The sequence below is a fragment of the Anabrus simplex genome, chromosome 3 (genome assembly GCF_040414725.1).
Source record: "Anabrus simplex isolate iqAnaSimp1 chromosome 3, ASM4041472v1, whole genome shotgun sequence".
In the NCBI taxonomy this organism is placed as follows: Eukaryota; Metazoa; Arthropoda; class Insecta; order Orthoptera; family Tettigoniidae; genus Anabrus; species Anabrus simplex.
Genome location: NC_090267.1, coordinates 457,490,026 through 457,499,828, shown reverse-complemented (window position 1 = coordinate 457,499,828; position 9,803 = coordinate 457,490,026). Strand labels below are relative to the sequence as shown.

The window sequence follows — 9,803 nt, the reverse complement described above, 5'->3', positions numbered from 1 at the left end:
CCGTTTCTGTTAGACCACTTAAGCATTCTGTCAATGTGTCGCCGTTAATCAGCGTAGGCCGAGATGGCTTATGATGTAAGAGTCCAGGGTACATGTCCGTGTTCGGGCGATTTATTTTTTAACATGTATTGAAATATATTAATATTAGACTGCTTGAATACCCTGGTCATACGTTTATACAAATATAGCAGAGTTCAACATTGTGAGCCCGGATGGCTCAGTCGGTAGAGCATTAGGCTTTTAACCTAAGGGGCCAGGGTTCAAATCCCTGTTGGGGCGAGTGAATTTTTAAGAGGTAATAAAGACTGGTTCTTTTGGACCGCTTAGGCATTCTGTCAATGTATCGCCGTTCATCAGCGTGATTCTTGGTAGCTTTTATGCTAAGGGTCCAGGGTACAAATCCCTGTTCGGTCGATTCCTTTTTAACAGATATTTAAATATATTAATATTAAACTACTGTATTACCCTGGTCATATCTGTATACAAATATGGCATGGCTAAACATTGTGAGCCGGGATAGCTCAGTCGGTAAGTATTAGGTTTTAACGTAAAGGAGAAGAGTTCAAGTCTCTGTTCGGGCGGGTATATATTGTAAGAGATGATAAATTCTAATTTTGTTAGACCGTTTAGGCATTCTGTCAATGTATCGCCGTTCATCAGCGTGAGTCTTGGTAGCTTTTATCCTAAGGGTCCAGGGAAAGAACCCCCTCCATCCTCTTGTAATTTTCGGCCTCCACCTCGCCGACCCATCACACCCCGTTACGCTTGCGGATCGCCTGACCATCTTCGCAATGAATGTCCATTGAACAAATCTAGTAGGACAAATAATGGAGCAGGTTCATCCCAAGGCTGCTTTAAATGCGGCGCGTTTTCACATATTGCCAAGAACTGCCCTAATGCTAGCAGCACCCCCTCCTGCTCAACTTCTGGTGCAACTTCCACCAAGAACAATAATAATAAGTGACTAGTGGCTGCCGCCTCTGTGGTGTAGTGGTTAGCGTGATTAGCTGCCACCCCCGGAGGTCCGGGTTCGATTCCCGGCTCTGCCACGAAATTTGAAAAGTGGTACGAGGGCTGGAACGTGGTCCACTCAGCCTCGGGAGGTCAACTGAGTAGAGGTGGGTTCGATTCCCACCTCAGCCATCCTGGAAGTGGTTTTCCGTGGTTTCCCACTTCTCCTCCAGGCGAATGCCTCCTAACTTAAGGCCACGGCCGCTTCCTTCCCTCTTCCTTGTCTATCCCTTCCAATCTTCCCATCCCTCCACAAGGCCCCTGTTCAGCATAGCAGGTGAGGCCGCCTGGGCGAGGTACTTGTCATACTCCCCAGTTGTATCCCCCGACCAAGAGTCTGAAGCTCCAGGACACTGCCCTTGAGGCGGTAGAGGTGGGATCCCTCGCTAAGTCCGAGGGAAAAACCGAACCTGGAGGGTAAACAGATGATGATGATGATGATGATGATGATGACTAGTGGCTTCGGTTGAGTCGGCGAACCCTTCTTCTCGAGGCTCAGCCCCAAGTAAACATGTCGAAATTTCAGGGAAAACTCAGTCTTCAAATTTATCTTTTGAAGGTCCCAAAGAATGTCTTAGGATTGCGGCGGATACCCCCGCACCTGTTCCTTTTCTCAAAATTGAATTGAATAATGAGCCCGTAACTGCTCTTTTAGATTCAGGCAGTGTTTGTTCAAATATTTCGGCTGAGTGGCATTCCAAATTAAAATCTATTTGAAAACTTCCTGATCTTTGCTCGTCTTCGGTTCAATATGTTTCAGCTAATTCTTCTCCATTAGAAATTTTAGGTTCCTTAAAGGCCAAAATTCGTATTTCTAAATTTACTTGGAAGGTTAAAGTATTGGTGGCAAAGCACTTGCCTTGCCCCATTATATTGGGAGCAGACTTCATGTCCTATACTGGTCTAGTGCCCGATCTTCAGAGCAAGTCGTGCACATTCAAATTTGCTTCTAATTGTAAAATCCCTTTACTTAAATGTAGTTCTGTATCATGCTCATCTGTTTCGCCTACCCAGGATGAGATGTTGTTAGATCTTAGACATCTACCTGAGGAACAGGCTGATAGTATTCGTAAATTGTGTCAGTCGTTTCCAGAGGTTTTCTCGGATACTCTTGGTGTTACTGACCTTATTGAATATAAGATTGAGGTTACGGATTCCATCCCCGTCAGGTTTCCAGCTTATCGACTATCTCCGCCTAAAATGAAGGCTCTGAAGGAGATCATTGATCAGATGTTGAAAGATGGTATTATTCAGCCCTCTAAGTCGGCGTAATCATCGCCTATTTTCCTTGTTCCGAAACCCCAAGGTGGCTTCAGGCCTGTGATTGACTATAGGGCTCTCAATCGGAAGGTGGTGTTACAATCTGTGCCCCTTCCCGACCTTCATTCTTGTTTTTCATGGTTTCGTAAAGCTAAGTTCTTCACCATATTAGACCTCAACCAGGCTTATAACCAGATTCCGTTAGCAGAGGAATCCAAACACCTGACAGCGTTTGCCACGGAGTGGAATTTGTACGAATACAACCGCGTGCCTTTTGGGCTCCCCACGGGAGCAGCTGTACTCACTAGACTGCTAGACAGGGTCTTCTCCGACATCAAGTTTTAGTACTTGTACCACTACTTGGATGATGTCGTCGTATTTTCGGAAACCTTCGAAGAACACCTAGATCATCTGAGAGAAGTTCTCAATCGCCTTCGTAAGGCAGGGATAACTGTGAAGTTGTCCAAGGTCGCCTTCGCTAAGCCTTCCATGTCATTCCTAGGGCATATTGTGTCGCCCGATGGTGTTGCAGTCGATCACTCTAGAGCACAGGCCATCCGTGATTTCAAGCCTCCCAAGGACATCAAAGGTATTGCTAGGTTCATTGGTATGGTGAATTTCTTCAGGAAATTTATTCCAAATTTCGCCAATAGAGCGGCGCCCTTGAACCTACTACGTAGGAAAGGCGTCAAATTTGAGTGGGGACCTTCTCAACAAGCCGCTTTTGAAGACCTCAAATTAGCTCTCTGTAATGCCCCTGTCCTCCCTATGCCCGATTTCTCTAAGAAATTCATCGTCCAAACCGACGCGTCGTCGTCGGCGGTGGCAGCAGTCCTTCTTCAAGAGACTGAACTAGGGAGGCGACCCATCACCTACGCATCTAGGACACTTTCGGCTCAAGAAGCCAAGTATTCCATCTATGAACTTGAGGGTTTGGCTGTCTTGTTTGCGCTAGAAAAGTTCCGCCTTTATCTGGAACATGTCAAGTTTGACTTTGAGACTGACAACCAAGCCTTAAGCTGGGTGTTAGGTAGGCCGCGTCATACTGGTCGTATAGCCCGTTGGGCCATTCGAATTGCTGCCTTCCAATTTGACGTTAGGCATATCAGAGGTACTGAAAATGTTGTCGCAGACGGACTCAGCCGTATGTTTTCCAATGATGTAGAGACCCATGAACTGGTCGATAGTTCTTCACCTCCCGAGTCCATTCGACCCGAGGTTAATGCTATTTTAACTGATGCTCCCATGTTGTTTAGGGATCTTGAGAAATATCAACGTGAAGATCCGACGCTGGCGCCTATCATGGAAACCCTATCTTCTGGGGAACATGTTGTCCCTTATGTTCTGAGGAATGGTGTTTTATGTTGCCCGTCGAGGCATGATAATAAGATGAAGGTTGTGGTTCCAGCTGTTCTCGTGCCCATCATGAGACCCCATTAGGGGGGCATTTAGGTATCTACAAAACCCGTGAAAAGATCCGGGAGTTGTTTATTTGGAAAGGTATGGACGGTGAAATTCGTGAACTAGTTAAAGCTTGTAAATCTTGCTTGCTTAGTAAACCCACCATGTCCACCAATGTAGGCCTATTGTCTTCTCATCAAGCATCGCGCCCTATGGAACGTCTGTATATCGACTACGTCGGACCCTTCCCCCAGTCAAAGGGGAATGCCAACAAGTTCATCCTTGTGTGTGTAGATGGCTTCACTAGATTCTCATGGTTATTTCCGACTAAGCTGGCTACCGCTCAGTCCATCATTTCCTTTTTAAATTCTATCTTTGCTTCTTTTGGTCCTTGTCAATATATCGTGTCCGACAATGCAAAAGCTTTCACTTCGAATCTTTTCCGTAAATTTTGTTTTGATCTATCTATCTCTCATATAACAACTTCTGCTTACTATCCTCAACCACATCTGGCTGAACGGGTCAATCGTAATCTGAGGTCGGCGCTGATTGCATATCATCATGAAGATCATTCTAGGTGGGACACGTCCCTGCATTGGTTAGCTTTTGCTTTGAATTCGGCGGATCATGAATCTCATAAGTTTACTCCAGCTTCTTTGATGTTCAAGTTTGTTCCCAACACGCCGCTCTCTAACCTTTGGTCTCTTAGTGATATTCTACCCGAGACAATAGATCCGGATAACATTAAAGACCTTTGGAAGAAGGCTAAGGCCAATCTTAAAGTGTCTCATGAAAAGGTTAGGGAAAGATATGATCGTGGACGGAGACCCACCAATTTGAAGGTAGGCGACCAAGTAATGGTCAAGAATTTTGTTTCCGCGGGCTCGCTTGCCCCCAGATTTCATGGGCCGTGTGTCATTTTAGATTTCCTTACCCCGGTGACGTTCTTACAAATATGGCATGGCTTAACATTGTGAGCCAGGATAGCTCAGTCGAAGCGCATTATGGTTTAAATCTAAGGGTCCATTCTGTCAATGTATCGCCGTTCATCAGCGTGAGTCTTGGTAGCTTTTATCCTAAGGCCCAGGGTACAAGTCCCTGTTCGGTCGATTCCTTTTTAACAGATAATGAAATATATTAATATTTAGACTGCTTGAATAACCTGGTCATATCTATATACAAATGTACGGTGGGTAAGCGGCGTGAGCCCGGTTAGCTCAATCGCTAGAGCATAAGGCTATTAACCTAATGGTCTAGGGTTCAAATCCCTGTTCGGGTGGGTGCATATTTTAAAAGATAACAAAACCTGTTTCTGATAGACCGCTTAGGCATTCTGTCAATGTATCGCTGTTCATCAGCGTGAGTCTCGGTAGCTGTTATCCTAAGGTTCCAGGGTACAAGTCCCTGTTCGGTCGATCACCCTTTTTAACAGATAATGAAATATATTAATAATATTAGCCTGCTTGAATATCCTGGTCATCTTTATATACAAATGTACGGTGGCTAAGCGCCGTGAGCCTGGATAGCTCAGTCGATAGAGCATTAGGCTTTTAACCTAAGGGTAGAGGGTTCAAAACCCTGTTCGGCCGTTGGATTTTTTAAGAGATAATAAAACCTGTTTCTGTTAGACCGCTTCGGCATTCTGTCAATGTGCCGCCGTTAATCAGCGTGAGCCAGGATGGCTTTTAACGTAAGGGTCCAGGGTACAAGTCCGTGTTCGGGCGATTGCTTTTTAACATATATTGAAATATATTAATATTAGAATGCTTGAATACCCTGGTCATACTTTTATACAAATATAACAGAGGTAAACATTGTGAGCCGGGATAGCTCAGTCGGTAGAGCGTTACTGTTTTAACTGAATGGTCCAAGCTTCAAGGCCCTGTTCGTGCAGGTGCATTTCTTAAGGTACAATAAAACCTGTTTCTGTTAGAGCGCTTAGGCCTTCTCACAATGAATCGCCGTTAATCAGCGTGAGTCGGGGTAGTTTTTAACGAGAGGGTTCAGGGTACAAGTACATGCCTTGGCAATTCATTTTAACAGATAATGATATATATTAATATTAGAGTGCATGAATATCCTTAACATATCTAACTGCAGACGTACGGAGGCTGACCGTCCTGAGCACGGATACCTCAGTCGGTAGAGCATTAGGTTTTTAAACTAAGGGTCCAGGGTTCAAATCTCTGCTCGGGCGGGTGCGTTTTTTAAGAGACAATAAAACCGGTTTCTGTTAGTTCGCTTAGGTTTTCTGTCAATGTGTCGCCGTTATCAGCGTGTGCCGGGATGGCTTTTAACGTAAGGGGCTAGGTCCAAGACCTGTTCATACGTTTATACAAATATGGCATGCGTAAACATTGTGAGCCTGGATAGCTCGGTCGGTAGAGCATTATGGTTTTAACCTAAGGGTAAAGGCTTCAAGCCCCTGTTCGTGCACGTGCACTATTTAAGATATAATAAAAGCTGTTTCTGTTAGACCGCTTAGGCATTTTGTCAAAGTATCGCCGTTAATCAGCGTGAGCCGAGATGGCTTTTAACCTATGGCTCCAGGGTACGAGTCCCTGCTTGGGCGATTGCTTTTTTACAGATATTTAAATATATTAATATCAGACTACTGGAATATCTTAGTCATATCTGTATACAAATATAGCATGTCTGAACATTGTGAGCCGGGACAGCTCAGTCGGTAGAATATTGGGCTTTTAACCTAAGGGTCCATGGTCAAATTGCTTTTCGGACGGGTGAGTTCTTCTAAGAGACAAAATAATCTGTTTCTGTTAGTCCGCTTTTGCATCCTGTCGATGTAGCACACTTAATCAGCTTGGGTCCGGATATCTCAGTGGTTAGCGCATTAGGCTTTTAACCTGAGCGTTCAGGGTGCAAGTCCTGTTCGGGCGGTTGGTTTTTAATAGATAAGGATATATATTTACATTAGAATGCTTGAATATCCGGGTTACAAACATATATATACAAATGTAGCCCTTCCAGTAATTGTTACCCCGGATAGCTCAGTCGGTAAGTATTAGGTTTTAATGCAAAGGAGAAGAGTTCAAGTCTCTGTTCGGGCGGGTTTATATTGTTAGAGATGATAAATTCTAATTCTGTTCGACCGCTTTGGCATTCTGTCAATCTATCGCCGTTCATATGCGTGAGTCGTGGTAGCTTTTATCCTAAGGGTCCAGGGAACAAGCCCTTGTTCGGGCGATTCCTTTTTAACGGATAATGAAATATATTAATATTAGACTGCTTGAATATCCTGATCATATCTGTTACCGTATTTTGGTGGTAGGTAGAGGTGTAAGAAGGTGCGGGCGTGAATGGGTCTCAAACTACGGAATCAAAGTTAATGTAAAATTTAACAAGGTTATATTTTCTTTTCAAGATTAAGTAATAACAAAGAACAGGTACTTAGTAGCCGAAACACAATTTGAAATGTACAATTACAGGGATTACAGAATTTGGGCTTCGAGCCCTGAGTTCACAATTCTTGAGCAACTAGCCCAACTTTCCGATATACAAATTTTAACAAAGGGGCAGAAGACCCCAAACAAACCCTGGAGCACTTGCTCCAAATTACACAGTAAAGCCTCCTCGAGGCATACAACACTCCGTTTCCAAAAGAGCCACTCGCTCTTTAATTTAAGCCTCTCCCAGGCCACACCAAACTCCACCTTCAAGCTGTCCTCAACGGACATTAACACAGGGGTGAAATACCCAATCTACTGAGGTCTATTAAATGAAAAGCAGGTTAATTAAATGACCTCTAAAACAATTTGAGAGGAGGCGAACTTGCACTCCTAATACACTTTGATTAAGACCTACTTGGCCCTAGGCCGTTAATACAAGGGCTAATCCCATACTAAAGAGGTGACTTAAGAAGAGAACAATTTGTTTTACGTTAACGGAGAATAGGTTGAGAAAACTAAGTTCACCTCACAACAATATGAGTGGGAGCTCGAGAGGGTTAGCACTCTCTATCCCAGTATGAAGCTTTAAAAGAGAATATATGAAAAGAGTAGTTACATTTTAGGAAAAGGTTACATGGTTGAACGCTTAGAACCCGCCCCGAAAGTTAAACTGCTGAGCTAGCAAAGAAAGAAGTTATTAATCGGCCATTACCTTGTTGTTGACCGCTGCCGAAGAAAGAGGCGCTTCCCGCCCCCTGCTATGTACTTAACACACTGAAAGATGGAACAGAAGTGGCCCGGAGACCCGAAAATCAGCAGTTTATATCCTCTCGCGGAAGGTTCTAGGCGTTAGGGGAAAGAAAACACCCTCCCACAAACTCTTTATTGGGTAGGACCCCGCAACAGATTCAAGTTGGGGGAAGATACACCAGATTGGTCAGAAATTAATAGAAGAAATTCGGGATTGGATACATTCATAACAAGGGGAAGAAAGGGGTAAATATTGCCAACTTAAACAATGACAGAAAGAAATTTAACAAAGAACAAACTCTTGAAATTAAATTTTCTCCAAAAAAAAATAGTTCTTTGACTCCGCACTAGGTTGCACTATTGTAGATCTTCAGTAGTGTCCTCTAGAAGAGAAAGTTCACACTTCTTACTTCAAGTGAAACAAAACCACAACAAAAATGACACAGTTCAAAAACTCAAAATTTTCCACGTGGTGACATCTTCTGAGAAAGTAGAGAATTAATAGCGTAGATAAAGTTCAGACTTCCTCCAGCAGAGGAGTTTCAACTGGCGCACATTTTAAATTAGCGGAGTGGAGGTGTACCGCCCGGTACAAACCTCCCCCCCCCCCCCCCCAAAAGTTCCTCCCGGGGTGACACATGAAATTGTTTGAAAACAAAGTCCAAGTTTTGATGTGAATATGAAGATAGATTGCAGAAGCATTTATGAGATTTTCTAAATTTAGTTTGTTTCAGTTTCAACATTTGTTGTTGCAGGTGAAGTACAGTCTTTATGTTTGTAGAAGTTGAGTTCTGAAGATAAACTTTTAATACTTAAAGGTGATGAAAAATTTTGCATAGTCCACCAAATATTGCAGTTAAATTCCCAAGTGTAGTCATTACTTATAGTAACTGTTCATGTAGTTGATGGTGATGAAGTGGGATGGCCAGACCGGCCGTTGCGGCTTGCGTCCAAAGGAGGCCGCTCGGACCCCTCAAGTACCCTGAGATACCGCTCGCCCGCACTATGAGGGGAGCAGAGGTGTTGAAGCACGCCGCGCCCGCGGTGAACATATACAGGCTGCGGGCAAGTAGCAGGTCGTGCGCCGCACATCAGCCTTGGCCGGGAGGAGAGCTCCGGCTCGCCGTGCACACGTCGTCCTCGCTGGGGCCGAGGGGGCCCGTCCTCTGCTCCAGTTGCTGCACGGCGCCGCGCGGCTGCGGGGGCACTGAAACATTAAAGCTTGGCGGCAGAATTGTGTTGGACCATCATCTTTTTTTTTAAGGGCACAGGCTTGGTGAGGAGGTTGAGGGGTCAGCGGCGTGCAGATATCCATGGCATTTACTCAAATCAAGCCACAGTGTGTATTGAAGCAGGAGACGGGAGCGTTATAATGGCCGAGGCAAGGACAGAATGGCAGTTTAACGGATCGGGGAAGGTTGTACAAGAGGCTTACATATAACCAAAATATTATAGAAGGGGCAGAAAGCCTTAAAAGTTGAACTCAAAAAAAAAATATAACCTTCATATTCCTTTCAAATTATATGAAGCAAGTTGACACAAAATTTACACTGGTTTACCTGTGACAGGTGAACCCTAAATATCCTCTCGGTGGCTGGATTGCTTACTAACAACGTAACTGGCGTAAGAAAATCGAGAATGATACAAGGCCCATGAAATCTGGGGGCAAGCTTGCCCGCGGGAACAAAATTCTTGACCATCACCTGGTCACCTACCTTCAAAGTGGTGGGTCTCCGTCCACGATCATACTTTTCCCTAACCTTTTCATGAGATACCTTAAGATTGGCTTTAGCCTTCTTCCAAAGATCTTTAATATTATCCGGATCTATTGTCTCGGGTAGAATGTCACTCAGAGACCAGAGGTTAGAGAGCGGCGAGTTGGGAACAAACTTGAACATCAAAGAAGCTGGAGTGAATTTATGTGATTCATGAACCGCCGAATTCAAAGCAAAAGCTAACCAATGCAGGGACGTG

General features: G+C 44.3%; 1 non-coding gene across 1 annotated transcript; it reads left to right on the top strand.

The window, feature by feature from the left end:
- Nucleotides 1-206: 206 nt before the first annotated feature.
- TRNAK-UUU (transfer RNA lysine (anticodon UUU)) lies at nucleotides 207-279 on the top strand. The gene has a single exon. It is a non-coding gene; the product is annotated as a tRNA-Lys (tRNA).
- The last annotated feature ends 9,524 nt before the right edge of the window (nucleotides 280-9,803 follow it).